Consider the following 15,498-nt stretch of genomic DNA (forward strand, 5'->3'; position numbering starts at 1 on the left):
CGCACAGAGGAATATTAATATTTTTTTGTAACAGTGCTGTGGAAAATTAAGACTAAATACTCTGCTTGATCTCTATTATGTCGCTATTTTTTATGTTGGGACAATGGCTCACTGGCAGACAAAGCTATTGGATTTATAATGCATCAAGCTAATATACTGGCACAGCCTAATCATTAAAGCCAAGGCCAAAGCTTTGTCATATTGATCATGCAAGGATAATTCAGGGTTAATGTGCCTATTTGTTTTTTTCTACATGATTTTCTATATGAATAGATTGTATGAGATTTGAAGGTGCTGCAAAGGGACTGTATAGATAGTCAGTCATGTTTACTTGTTTATTTGTTGAGAAGTGTTAGTGAAAAGTGTTTTGTTCAGCCTTATTTAGATGTGTAAGCAGAAAAACAGGGCCACAGTTTTTACATGAAGGAGAAATAATACACACTAAGGGAACACTAAAACAACACCTCATAGATCTCAATGAATGAAATATTCCAGTCCAATGTAGATCAAAATTATTAACCCATGGAGGTCTGGATTTGAACTATGCTCAAAATAAAAGTGGAAAATCACATTACAGGCTGATCCAACTTGAGTGGAAATTCTTCAAGACAAGTCAGAATGAGGCTCAGTAGTGTGTGTGTCCTCCACATGCCTGTATGACCTCCCTACAACGCCTGGGCTCCTGATGAGTCGGCGGATGTTCTGCTGCGGGATCTCCTCCAGGCCTGGATTAAAGCATCAGCTCCTGGACAGTCTGTTGTCTGGGTTCCTCCACATGTGGTTGAATTGTGTCAGAAGTTCCTGCATGATGAAGGCATTGATGCTATGGACTGGCCTGCCCGTTCCCCAGACCTGAATCAAATCAAGCACATCTGGGACATCATGTCTCGTTCCATCCACCAACGCCAACTTGTGTGGGTTGTAGACACCACCTCATGCTACCTCTAGGGGTGAGAGCACTGACAGAATGCAAAAGTGATCAAACATCAGGCAGAAAGGATGAGAGCAGAGAAATGGTCTGTGGTCAGCACCTGCAGAACCTCTACTTTATAGGGCTTGTCTTGATAACTGCCTCTCATTTCCACCTGTTGTCTGTTCCATTTGCACAACAGCAGCTGAAATTGATTCACAATTAGTGTTGATCCTAACTGGACAGGCTGATTTCACAGAAGTGTGATTGACTTGAGGTTACATTGTGTTGTTAAAGTGTTCCCTTTATGTTTTGAGCAAATCAGAAGTCCAGGGTTTAAGCCATGCAAGCTGTTTTGTTCTCACTCCTGGTCTAATTTCGATTTCACCTATGGTTAAGTTTTAACCTTGTTAAAATTGGCATTCAAAACTTCCGGTTAGGGTTAGGCATTCGCAACAGTGTAATGGGTTAGGGAAAGATCATCTTTAAACACACAAATGCATAACATTAAACACATTTCTGGCTACCACTGTGATGAGCTTTTTTTCATTTTTCTTAGTTACCATAAAAACAACTCTACACAGGAAATAACTTGTACTATTTGTTGTGTCATTTTTGTGATACAAGATAAGCTATTTTTGCATTGAGCTTGTAATCAGAGTTACATTTTTAAGGTAATAGTGAACAAATATTTCCCACCATGATAATTTCCTTTGACCTTGATATCTTAAAAGGAATAGAAAATGTGAGGTAGAACACAAATTAACCTATGCCGACGCAAGCTCATCAGAAACACTGCACCAAATGATCACTCTGTGGCAGCACTAATATCAGGGCTTGACAAAATTATACTAGACCTTTTTTTGTGTTTTTTTGAAAAGCACACAGAAATGCATTCTACACAAATGCAAACTGGTTCTGCTCTGGAAAGTAGCGCACATGAAGCACAGCACACCACAGAGACAGAAGCACTTTGCATACTTAGCCAATCAGCGGACGCTCACTTCAGTTCTGCTCTGCTGCCTCGCCGCACCAATTCATGGCACATTCTGCAGTCATCGAAGTAATCAGTTAGTACTTCCACATTCCACACTCCCAGAGCTGCATTTAGAGAAAAAAAGTGCCATTTAGACCCAGAAGAACACAATTAAAATTTAGATGTGAAGTTCAAAACTCTTTGTGCTTTTCTTGTATGTCACTTTACCCTTGTGAAGTGATGACAGTGATGAATGTTGTAATTCAGTGTGAAATCAGCATTTGTTTTCCCTTTGGACAAAAATCATGGGATTACCTGTAAAAACCAATCAAATTGCAATTATCACAGTTTCATGTCTTGTCATTGGTGTCAACATCACTTTGCATGTTGTATGTTTCTCATTCATGTATTAAAGATGAAACTGCATTTGAAAATGCACAGAGATGTTTTGCCCACTCAGTCGTAGATTCATTTCATTTTGAACTGAATGCGTGCAAATTTGTGGAAAAGGAGTAGTTATGTACTTCTGCAGAAAACAGGAACTTAGATAGAAATGCTGCTTAATGTTGTGCAGATTTTAAGCTGAGAGTAAACTGATGAAAACACTTCTCACCAAGTAGTTTTATACTCATTCAAATGCTGATCAGAGCGTACTAGCAACATTATTGCATACACATATTTTTTTAGTTTCCTCTATTTATGCTATTCATTTCTATACCTACACTAACCACTGTCAGCAGTGTCATTTCTGCTTCATGTCTCATGTCTCATTTTCCCACCAGAACACTCCTGCCTCTTCAATGAGTGGCAAAACTTCCAGCAACAGGACACTGTTAAACAGATGATTATTACAACAAAATGCTCAAAAATAAAGGTGAAATGCTCCATATTTAATAGGTAACTTGTCGTTACAGCATTTAACCAAACATTTAACCAACGTGACCTTTCAGCTGCTGGATTTTCTGAATTGCAGTAGTCTTTTTTGCTTCTTATCTCATAAAAAACTGGCAAGCTGTGAAATGTTATCTGGGACTTGACTTGATGTGAATCTACTTATACAGTCAATCATACACAGCTTTTCAGAGTGTTTACAGTGTGTGTGTGTGTGTGTGTGTGTGTTTAGCCACAGTTTGAGCTACTTCCAGTCCCAATATATCATGTGCATGTCCTCTATGCGGTACATAAGGCTAGGGGGACACAGGGGTCAGCCATCATGTGTATCCGGCACTAAAGTCTGCAAGTGCATGAAGGGAACAGACCTGACCCGACCTCAGTCACATTCATTCATTCAAACATGTTTAAATTTTTCAGGCCGAGTCTGGCTGCAGTCAGAACAAACACGGGTTGCCAACAGCCAATGAAAAAGAAGTAGTAGAAGTAGCAGGAACATCAAGATAATGATGGACTCTTCCATTACCCAAACCCCAGCTGTTGAACATACAATAAACAGTAAACCTGGGGGAAAAAAAAGACTTCACAACAAATGATTGGTTGGTTCTGTGTTGTTGGTCACAGAAATAGGCAGAAACAAAGAGAGATATCCAGGATTGGCTCATAGGATTAAGCATTGCATTTAAACTTGACAAGAAAATAGAAAAGAACAAAAGACAAAGTTGCCCTTTCATACCTGCAGCTCACAGCAGGAGGTCATCTGCTCTCGCAACTGGAAATACTGTCATTTCTTTGGGTGTTGAAAGCCATTAGGTGGCTCCAGACTATTACCTGCTGTATTCACACGCTGGCTTTCACTGGAGGGAGTGCAGTGCAAATGGATGTACAACAAACAGCTTGTTATGGTAAAGTTTAAAAGAAACAATGTAGACGGTTGAAACTAAGCTGTGGCCTTGCATGGCAACTAAATAGGCGACATGTGAGATTTGCAAGGTCACAAGGTCATAAGGCCACTGTAACAGTGCTATGGGTATGATCAGAGGCGCTCCAGTTATTTCTATGAAAAGTCATCTATCATTACACTCTGACACATTGCACTTTGTATCATAACATCTTCTCCACTGACACACATACAAATTTCCCACCAACTACTGGCATGTAAAAGTCTTTAAGTACATACTTTTTTCAAATGTATTTAAAAAAAAAGTCTTATATTTGGAACAATACGGTAAAATCCAAAATAAATAGCAATTCCTAGACATGTTTTGGGGGTAAAAATGAACTAATTTGTTTTTTAAATATATCAAATATTAAACAAATTGTCTGCATCTTGAGAGTAGAGCCAATTAAAAAATAAATAAATAAATAAAAAAGAATAAAGTACAATTTATTACCCAAAGGTTTTATAGTTATGCTTGATCATCAACATAACACTCACATTACTCATAACAGCATGCCAGACTGGCATCTGTTGAGTGGGAGCCCCACTTCTAGACAGTTAGAGGGGGTATTTTAAGCATTCATAGTGGCCTTGAACTGTAAAGCAGAGAGCATGTTTTATTCAGATTTCAGACTGAGGTGGAATCGGGTTCCCTTCACCTCCATCTGCAGCTGAGAGATAGCCAGGGATTGATGCACAATCAAGGGGAAGAAGGTTTCAGTGTAGTGGAAATCATTTCTTTCTTTCTTTCTTTCTTTCTTTCTTTCTCTCTCTCTTTTTCCCCTCTTCTTCCCTTCATGTCTGTTGCAACTAAAAATCAGTAATGTTCATGTACTTTTCTCCAACTTGTCTGCTCCTCTTACCCTGTAGACGGTTTCAGGCTGACACGGGTTACTTGAGGAAAAAGTAACATGCTGCTCATGAAAAAGGAAAGAAAAGGGAATCTACAGTATCTATTACATGAGAGAGAGGAAGAATAGAGCTGGAAGGGGTGGTGGTGGTGGTGGTGGTGGAGAGGGGGTTGAGGAGACGAAATAGAAGAAAAAAGGTTTTGAGCAGAGAGGAGTGCAGTTGTCCCCAAGGACATAATTAGGTCTGAGAAGGCTAATCATTGGACATAAAATACAACCTCCCTTCCTGTATTAACACATAACCTCTTGCCGTCACTGCCGGGGGGATGGAGGACCCCGTAATCATTTATCTGGTGTCGCACCACTTCCAAAGGGTCTGTGCAGAGTGCCAGGACAGGATGCTTTGAGGTAAAACAAAACAAAACAAAACAAAACAATAATAAAAAAAATCCTCTGCATCAAAAGCTTCCAGCATTATCAAATGCATTTCCATTGTAATGTTTAACTGAAGTGCTCTTTCCAAGCTCTGGTTACTATAGTGATTGAGAAACAAGAGATGCAGAGGGAGAAGTAAGACAGGAAGGAAGAGAAAGAAGCAGGCCAATATGTCGGACAAATTAGTAAGTCTCGTTTGTCCTATCTTTCTGTGAATGAGTTTTTATATCTGGCTGCCGGTTTTGGTTCCTGCGCTCCCCTGCTGTTCCGTTGCATGGTAGGTATGAGCCATTTGCCAGCTCACCAGGGTGTCTTTAGATCTGCCTCCTGATGGCCATATTGGAAAATACATGATCTCTGGGTGAGAACATATTTGTAATGATTAAAACATGCAGCTATGAAAGATTCAAACGGAATTTTTTTGAACTTTCAATCTGTTTCATCAAATCCTGCTTGTTTGAGGAAATTAATTGATTTTAATGATGCATGGATCTGAGATGAGTCAATACAGTGTCTGTAACAAGCTGCTGTTGAGCTGAATACTGTATGATTTCAGAGGTCAGAATGTAAGGGAAACCTGACAGAAATTCAGCTCAACCAGTATCTCCAGACAGAAACATTTGCCCTGCAGTAACCCCAGTATTCTTCTTCTTCTTTTCCCCCTCTCCCCTGTCTCCTGTCTTTGTCTCCTTCTTCAAATACTTCTCTTTCTGGCTATCCTTTCTCCGCTATCTTTACCTCCTGCTGACTCAGTGTCCCTCGGCCCCGTCGCATCTTTCTCTCTCCTTCTCATAATATACAATATTTATCTCAGTCTGTTTGAGTTCACTCACCCTTATCATTGGGTGTGCTCCCAGCGGCTCCGAGGTGGATTAGTCTAGGATTCATTGACATTACATTGCCCCATGAAATATGCATATCACGATCAAAGGTGATGGCAAAGAGAGATGGCATCTCTCTCTCTCACTCTACAAGAGCTCGCAACCTGGAGTTGATGTGCTCCTTGAAAGCGTAAGCGCCGGAGGATCACATTGTTGCAAAAGTTGCAATCTTAACAAATAAATGACTCAAATGAAACATCATTTCTAGATGTGAGAGGACTGAGACGTTTGTGTGTGTGTGTTTGGGGAGAATCTGGCACAGTCAATTTATCTATTTCCCTTACACATGAGCAAAATACTTTGATTTAGATACTTTGATTTTGATTTGAATTTAATGGTATTGATCATTCATAACGGAGCACAGCTGGAGATTAGTTGCAGTCTTTTTTTTCACTAACCTGAGGCTTTGGATAGAAAATCCTGCCAACTCTTTCATTTCCGACATCAAAACATCTCACAGGATGAATAATACATTTGGGTGGGTGGGTTGGTGGGGGGCATATTAGGTTTAAACCAACAAGTCAGAGAACGTCAATATCTATATGTAAAGCCTGTGAAAATAGTCTCAACAAACTCTGCATAAATGTTTAAATACATGAACTGTGAGGTATACAGAGATTCAGCAGAGTAGGTCATTAAATAGGAATGTACAGTCATGTTAGGCCTGGATTCCAAGGAGTGTGTTAACGTTGCTGTGCTGCATCTTTGTTATGTCATCAGCGCCATGTGAGGTCCGACCAGGAGTGTTTCAAAGGTGGAATTTTTTGTACAGACTGCCTGTTCGAGTCGTAGACCTAATGTAAAAATTATAAACATGTGCTAGACCCCAGTCACTACATTCTGTGCACACATATACTGTGTTACAATGCAGCTGAATTCCCAGTTCTCATATCATTCTGGTTCTCTCTGTTTCTACATAAAATGTGATAGTGTGGATGGACTTTACATTAAAAGGCAGTTACAATTATTTTTTTAACTAAAACTTGAACATGACGTGAAAACACACACATGAGATTATGACGGCAACTGTAAGGTGACTTTGGCTTTATATGTTGTGTACGGAAAGTATTCAGACCTCCTAAATTTTTCACTCTTTGTTATATTGCAGCCATTTGCTCAAACCATTTAGGTTCATTTTTTCCTCATTAGTGTACACACAGCACCCCATATTGACAGAAAAACACAGAATTGTTGACATTTTTGCAGATTTGTTAAAAAAGGAAAATTCAAAGATGACATGGTATCAGTCAGTATCAGTATCATCAAACACAGCTGGACTCAAATGAAGCTCTTAGCGCAAGTTCAATCAGGAAGACTATTTTCACTCTTCCCTCCAACCGCTTCTCTCTCGTCCTCCTCACTCTTGTCCCGCCTGCTCCCTCGCCCCTTTTCTCTTTCTCTGCCTCTCACCTAATCAGCTGGTTAATAGAGAGCAACTCCCTCGCTCCTCTCCTGCCCAATCACCGCTCAGCAATTCATTTAAAAATCTCTCCGTCTCCTCTCCAGCTGTCTTTCGGATCGATCTCGGCAACCCTCCTCCACCCCAAGCTCCACCAGTTCCTCATCAGGACAAGGCCTCTCATCCCCTGCTCTTCTGCTCCTTCACCACCAACACCAGGTCTAGACCCGGGGGGATTCCCGCCTAAGCGGCCTCATCTCCTGTCCTTTTCCCCTTTGGATGTCGGTCATCGCATCGGGGTCTAGAACGCCAAAGCACTTTTAATTCATTCATTCACTGTATTTCAATAAATTCTTTCCCATCTGAACATCTAGTCTCTCCTGATTGAAATGAAGGTGTAGAACCATCTGAAGGATGATCAGAAGAAATGGACACCACCTGAGTTCAATATATGAGTGTCACAGCAAAGGCTCTAAATTCTTAGGACCATGTGATTAAAAATAACTTAAATGATTTAAGCAAATGGCTGCAATATAATTTTTAATTTTAATTTTCAAAATCTAAGGGGGTCTGAAGACTTTCCGTACCCACTGGTCACAGTTAGAGCCACAATGTCTGCACAGGGAGGAGTTTTGAGTGGATCGACGGGCAAGTAAAATGCTGCAATGCTGTTCCAGGTCAGAGGCTGCATCCATAGAAGCATACAATTGCACAACAAGAAAAGTCCCATTGTGATAGTTCATTCAAGTGGCAGACAATTTTGTCCATGAAATGAAGAATGAATGCATGCATCAGGTGGATTGTTCACTGCCCAACATACCTCAGGATCCCATCATTGTGTACCACTGATGTCTGGAGTCTTTTACAAGAGAACACAGTCTCCACTAACTGAACTCCTAATGGCTAAAGACATTTTAATATTAATATGAACTGCAGGTTACTAGGCAACAGCAGCATGTCACAGTTTACAGGAAGTGTCCCATAGATTGGCCCGTCCCATTTAACAAACGTTGGTGTGACCTGTGAGGCCTATAAAGGTGATGCCTCCACTTTGGAGGACAGATCTCTGTAGCCAGCAGAATTCTGGCACATCTACTGTAACCATACTTTTATCCATGGGTCCTTGGGGTGGTACATGTCAGAAGACTAGCATGCTCATAATGCACAGCATTTTGCAATCATCACTTCAGAAGTTGCTGGGAGAGTTTATACCGACAGATGCCAAATATAACATCCATCAGAGCGCCATTGTGATCTTTTGTTGTTGTTCTTGCTTAGATATACACATTTATCCAGGCTGTCCTTTGTAGTTTTTATTGCGCTTGTTTAAATCCAATAGTGTGTCACATAAGCTACCACACAAAGGAGGCCTTTTTGATTTACTTTGCTTTGTCTAAACTTTCTCACTCTGGAAGAGTTGCCCCACATAGCAAACTGCACCCATCTGTCACATAAGTAAGATAAACTAAAAGCAAAAGGCAGTTCTAAATAGTCCTTTGGCAAAGATCTGCAGAATAAAAAAAACTACAAACACAGCACATCTGACTTTGAAACGACAATGTAGGACTAAGTCATTCTAGCCTGACCGTAATGGCTCCAACATACAGGCGATCAACTTCATTAGTTCCTTCATAACTAAACAGGAGAACAGCACGTAACTTATTATGCTAATGAACCGGTTTGTAGTGATTAGCTTTCTTTGATGTCTGTGTGTCTATGCTGACCACTGTCTTAATGGAATGTTCGTGATTACCCCTAAATCAGCTGCTAAATGGCCCTTTACCAATAACTAATCATCATTCCCCTATTATGTGCAGATTAGATGTTTTTGTGTTCCCTTAAGTAAAGTGGTGCAACATACTGAGAAGCACTGAGAATGCATCATTACTTCTTAATTTTCTTACTTTTTCATTCCACCATGTCTAACATACTTCGCCCTACTTAAACATGAATATTATGAGAAATTCTTAACAAAATACAAAGATAAAATGGATAAAAACATCCCAGCAGAGACCAGCAGTTACCAATGGTAACAAGCATTGGTGTGGGTTAGATGAAAAACAAAATAAAAGTTTTTTTATTAGCAAAATATTAGGTTTGTAAAAGCATTCTGAACATGGAAGCATAATTGAAAATTAATATTATACAGACAGATGCTGAAGAACAGGAACCAAAACCAAGATTGCCATTTTCAGTTACCATTGTGACAAGCCCTCAACCCCCATGAACACTCCGGAGAAATATGCACATGCGTACCATTTTCCAGGATGAAAATATTGACCTAAAATGACAGTTTCCTGGTTAAGGTGGGCTGACTGTTATTGGATGGATTTTTATTGTAAACACAATGACGCTATTATCTAGCCTGCCATTTGTTTACATTGTGTTGGCTTTATGTTTTCCCTGGAACAGAATGAAGAAAACCACGCCATGATGTAGCTTCATAGTTACCAGTTTTATTAACATCCAACTGAGCAGCAGCAAACAAACATAATCCAAACACAGCCCCACTCATCTGCTCATGAGACTCGCTCTGTTATCCAGCCGGGCCCCCAGGTTTCCTTTCTCCCAGTAGCAGCTGTGAGGGGACCGGTCAGCTGAGGAACCCATTTGGGTTCCAGCAGTTTTTTGGCTGAATTTGAGACAGTGGTGCAGTGCAATAAAATGGCAGGGCAGTTACGGTGCAATTCTTCTGGCTGTGCTATCCACCAGCAGAGGTGCTAATTAATGCTAATTGCAAGAGGGGGTCAATTATACACTCCATGGTGTATGATTAGGACCACCGTGTTAGCAACCAATGAATCAAAACAACATGATCCTTTTCTACGCTCGAAAACCAGAACGTGAAAACATATTGGCAATGAATTAAGGATGCAAGTGGAGTTTTTCTTTTTTCCTTCTCCTCTGACACAAAATGACCAAAATATTTCTCCACAGGAGGACGGAGTTGCAACTGAAAACCGTTAATTTAGCAATTACTTGGAGTTCTGCACATATTTCTGGCGTTCACGACGAACTTTCCACTCTGTACTCTTGTAGCATGGAACAATACATTTACACACACACACTACAATGCCAAGACATTTAGGTTTCTATTGACCCCACCTGCATTTCCACCTGCAGAATTCTGGCACGAAGACCGAATACAGATACAGGGTCTGTGGCTGCATTTCTGTGGTGTAAGCTGGCTCGCTTTCTCCTCTAACGAAAAAAAAAAAAATAGCATGACTTTGTATTAATTACCGGTTGCCACAGGTCAAGCTAAGAGAAAGAAAAAAAATGTTAAAGTGGATGTCAAAGTTTGCTGAATTAGCTTTGGCCACACACTCCTTCATGTCAACACAACTTTGAAAACTGCTAGCAAAATGAATTAGACCAGCAGTTGGGTCCATATGGTGTTTTTGTGGTTTGACGGTTCAGTGACCAATGGTGAAAACACAAGATTGGTTAGACCATTAGTGTGATTTTTTTTTTCCCGGTACAGAACATTTAATGGGCCCCTAAAGTTCTACATCCACTCCGGAGACAAACTTTGAGACATGGCTGCCTTTAATCTTGGATGACTTTCATTATCCTTTGTTTAAGACTCGTCCACATGTTTTTACTACATATAGCTGCACCTGATCACACTGTTTACTTTGATTTTCTTTTGTAGTGATGTTGCGGTACGTTTCTTGCTGCAACCTCAGAAGATCAAAGTGGACTAAATTAGACATGTAAACACTGTTTGATAGAACATAATTAAAAAGTTACAGTTAAGGTTATCTTGCTTGAATAAGTTCAATCATAATGAGGGAATAAATTCATATCATAAAGAAAATGGGTTTATTTGTGAATTCTGCCGGGACATTGTTATTGAGAGGAAAGGTAGGAAAACTATTTGTCTAAAAGAAATTGGGCTTTCTTTTTTTTCATCCCCTAATATGTATGTGTTTGTAGGGCTAATGAACTAGTTTGAACTAATACAAAGTCTTTCTGAACAATGCTCTACTGTGAATTATATTAGTGATATATAATTAATTATAATAAAAGCAGAAGAATATGTTGCAAGTACAAAAACAGGGCCCCGGGTCGCATTGTCATTGTGTTTTAGTCAGTATGAATTAATTATTATAAAAATGTCCTGAAGAGACAGTTGACACAAATTACACAAATGTACTTTGTTCTACCGATTTTGGGTTGCACACCAGACTGTAGACTGTAAGTGAACATTGACAACCCTTATTGGTGGCTGCAGGTTCCAGATGTCTCCAGCCATCTTACCAGCGTCAGACTCCACCTAACCCCCATTCAATCCACATATGAGTTAAGTGGTAAAAACTCCAGTGTAAGCAGGAAGCTTGCATTCTGAAATGGCACCCACCTGTCAATTAGTGTACTCATGCCCTAGCCTTTAGTGGTCATTGGAAGAATCATAGATTTTGGCACTTGCTCCTCTGCCTTACAGGTTTCGAGTATGGCAAGCCAGCAGGGACACAGTGTGGGCTGCGGGGTCTCTATGCCCTTAGACGACGGACACGATAGGTGTGTTTTGTGTCTGGGCTATCAGCATGCCCTACTGTCCTGTGAAACGCCCCAGACCTGCATGGATTTTTTTATTTTTCCAGCACGCGCTAGAGAGGCTTGCTGCCGTTTCTTTTCTTCTAAACTCCCAGCTCAGGCACGTCTGTATTCTTCCCCTGTCACCCAGGGAACGATTTCCTGGCCAGCGCAGTCTGTCCCTAGGGTCCCTGCATCGGCGGGATCCCACCTCAGCTCCGTACCCCCATCCTCCGAGCCTGGAGGTGGGGGTAGAGGTGGAGGATGATTATGAGGGGGGAGACAATGTTGACGTGGAAACCATCCTCTCAGAAGACTGTGAGATAGTTTCTGAGCCACCCTCGGTCAGCGGCGGGGACCTAGCTAGCCAGGGGGAGGCACCCGAGTCCGCGGGGCTACTCTTTGGTACTCCCTTTTCGAGGATGACACTGTGAGGTGAACCCCTCGCACTCAGGTGCCCCTCCTTCCGGATTTCAAGGACCTCTGTCCTGTGGCCCCCTGCCCTCAGTGGATCCTGCCCTGACCCGTTTGATCTCCCCCTCCAGCTCTGCACTCGGCAAAGCTACCTGCACCAGCAGGAATTGTCGTATTATACTACACAAGGCCGTGGCTCTGCAGACCCGCCTGGCCAATACGGCAGCTATCATGGCCTTTTACCTTCGACCACCTGTCGCATCAATTGCAGAGTGAGCCGGGGAATGGCGTCGTCACGGACGAGATCCAGTTGGCCTCTAGGTGCCTTGCATCGGTCACTAGGGAGCAGGCCGATGCTGCCGGTGGTGCGCTGGCATCCTTCTGGATTGTCAGGCGCCACCTCTGGTTGTCATAGTCCCCTATGCAGCCGAGCGACAGGGACTGCTTGCTGGAGTTACCAGTCGACCCCTCATCCATGTTTGGTCCCGAGGCTGTCGGGCGCACAGATGGTCAGGTGGCTTCTCTGGATGTGGCAGTGCTCCTAAGAGGAGGAGGGTTGGCTCCCCCGCACCACCTCCTGCTTGAGCCCCGAGCTGGGATGTGGAAGATCCTTCACCTAAGCCGGAGGCCTTTCGCCAGTGGAGTAAGGTTCAGCCTAGGCAACCCGCCAAATCAGCAGCGGGTCGGGGGCCCCCGAAGGGTCGACCCCCTCCTTCCTGACTACTCTCAGCCGCCCAGCCAGCCTCCTCCCTCGATGGCCTTCAGGGCGGCGTGGTTGGCTCTCAGGGCGGATCCAGGGGTTGTCTCCTCTATGGCCCATGGCTACCGCCTGCAGTTTCTTCACAGATTCTTCCGGCCCTCAGTCAACTCTCTGCTCACATGGTGAAGGGGGCTATCAGGGAAGTGGAATCTGATAGAGAATAGAGTGTTCTATTTACACATGCAGGCCACAACATCAGGCCACAACATCTCCTAGGAGATTAAGAAAGAGCTCATGTCAGTCATATAAACAGAACATTTACCAAATACTTTCATCAGACCTTCCACTGATCTCATCATCTCAACATTGATCTGGATCTTTAACATTGTTTACCACTCCATTATCGTTTTCATTTCTGTATTACTCCAAAGCTCCAACAGGTCTAAGGACTCTTCTTTCCCTTTTAGTGTAGAGCATGTTGATCATATGCTTACATAAGCCATAGTCGTTCTCTCATATAACTCTCCCCTTATTGAACTTCAGAAGGTCACTTTAGTATAGTCACTGCACAATGACGACTATTTGCACTGTTTACTCCATCTTGCACTACTTGCACACGAGTACCACCTCACCGATCCATGTGGTACCTGTTACATTATTACATTATTACACTGTTCCATTTGATCATATAAGGGTCTATGTTTACCATTTCATCTGCACAGTATTTTATGTTCTGTTCATTGTATGTCTGTTACGCCATGTCTGTCATGTAAATTTAGCCTTACTTTAGTTTATTTACTTAATTTTATCTTAGTTTTTATCTTATTGCATGTTAATTGTTATATGTTCTTTGTATGCACCAATCACTAAGGCAAATTCCTAGTAATGTGAACCCCCTTCACTTACATGGCAATAAACATGATTCTGATTCTGATTCTGATTCTGAACTGTCAACTTATTCATATAATTAATCCCATGGTTAACTGTACCTAATAAAACAGCTTTTGTTTCAAACTTGTTTTGTTTGATAAATCATCCTAGCACACTGGACATAATTACTGTTGAAAATGCTACTCTCACACAAATGAGTGGTTACAAATGTAACTACTAAATGCTGGATGACCCTGGAGCTCCACTAACTAAAGTTGAGGCTCTTAGTTGTACAGACATTAAGTTTTACAATCTTTGTTCATTCTGATAACAATGTGCTTACATGGTGCGTATTGTTAAAGGAATTAGTGTTTAATAAAAATTAACGCAAACTAATTGGCGCTTAGCAAACCTGAGGCCAGGAATAATTCTAGCTCAGGAGGGGCTGGTTGGTTTATGGTGCTTTAGGCAAAATACAATTAATGTTTCATGCGTTGTCCGCTGTGTGCTTGATGGGCATTTGAAGGGTAGTAGTGGACAAAGTGAAAGAGGCACAGGTACATTGTGTGTGTGTGTATATATATATATATATACATATATATACATATATACATGAACACAACACAGGGTGAGGGAGCAACACGTGATATTTATATCTCAAAATGCTGAACAGAAAGCAGCTTTCTTAATTTGTATGCAGCAAACTTTGTTTGTAATTGAGGGCATCTCTGCCAGGCAACAGTAATTACAGTTCCTACACCACGCCAGCCATAGCCACAGGCCTGCCTTATAAAAATCTGGCGCATATCAGCAGGGAACGAAAAGGGTTGTCACCCGAGGGACACTTCCATTACGTGACAAAAGTGAGAAGGTAATTTGATTTACTGTTTAGTTAGGCAACCTCTGTCAGACCTGCAGACATTCGCAGCAGTTGCGGTGCATGAAGATTGACTACAAATGAGCCTGCTGACCTCCCGGGGTCGCACATTTCGAAAAAAAAACAATTTGTGCTATCATTTAGCCAGAGATATCAGTTGCTAAAATGTGGTTGATTTTTTCACTAATAGATCAAGGTGCATAAAGATAACAGCCTCCGGGTTTCACATCTCTTCCGATCCCAGAGGGGCGATCTTTAAAAACCGACACCACTTTGGCAACTTTTGGAAAAACGTGGATGTATGCTGCATGTGGAAACACATGATAAGATGTTATTTCTGAATTCAAACGTATCTAATTTGTGTCACTGGCATCCATGTTGTTTTTTGATTGTTGTTTTTTTTTAATTGCAGCAACTGAACTGTGCATGTGCGCTCTGTACAAGCTCAAGAGTAGTCACATGTGCATGTGGATTAGCGTGATTTTACGCCTTTTAGTTCAGCGAGGCACTATTGGCGATTGATACCATCAAAAGCTTTTGTTATGAGAAATCTCAATATCAAGATGGAGCTGCACAAAAGTTTAATCTTTCAACAAGATTAACAAAGATCAGACAATGTTCAAAAATAAAAAGGGGGGATATTTTTAAGGAAACAAAATAGGAAATTGCATTATATCTAATCTGCTTTCTGCTTAAGAAAATAAATAACAGTGACAGATGAGCTTTACTGAAACACAACACCACAATTTACATCCAGACTAATTAATGTAAGGAAGGACTTTCTCATGTAAAGCTTTTATGTCCCCTGGTATGTA

This window comes from Parambassis ranga, chromosome 3, assembly GCF_900634625.1.
Source record: "Parambassis ranga chromosome 3, fParRan2.1, whole genome shotgun sequence".
NCBI classification, from domain to species: Eukaryota; Metazoa; Chordata; class Actinopteri; family Ambassidae; genus Parambassis; species Parambassis ranga.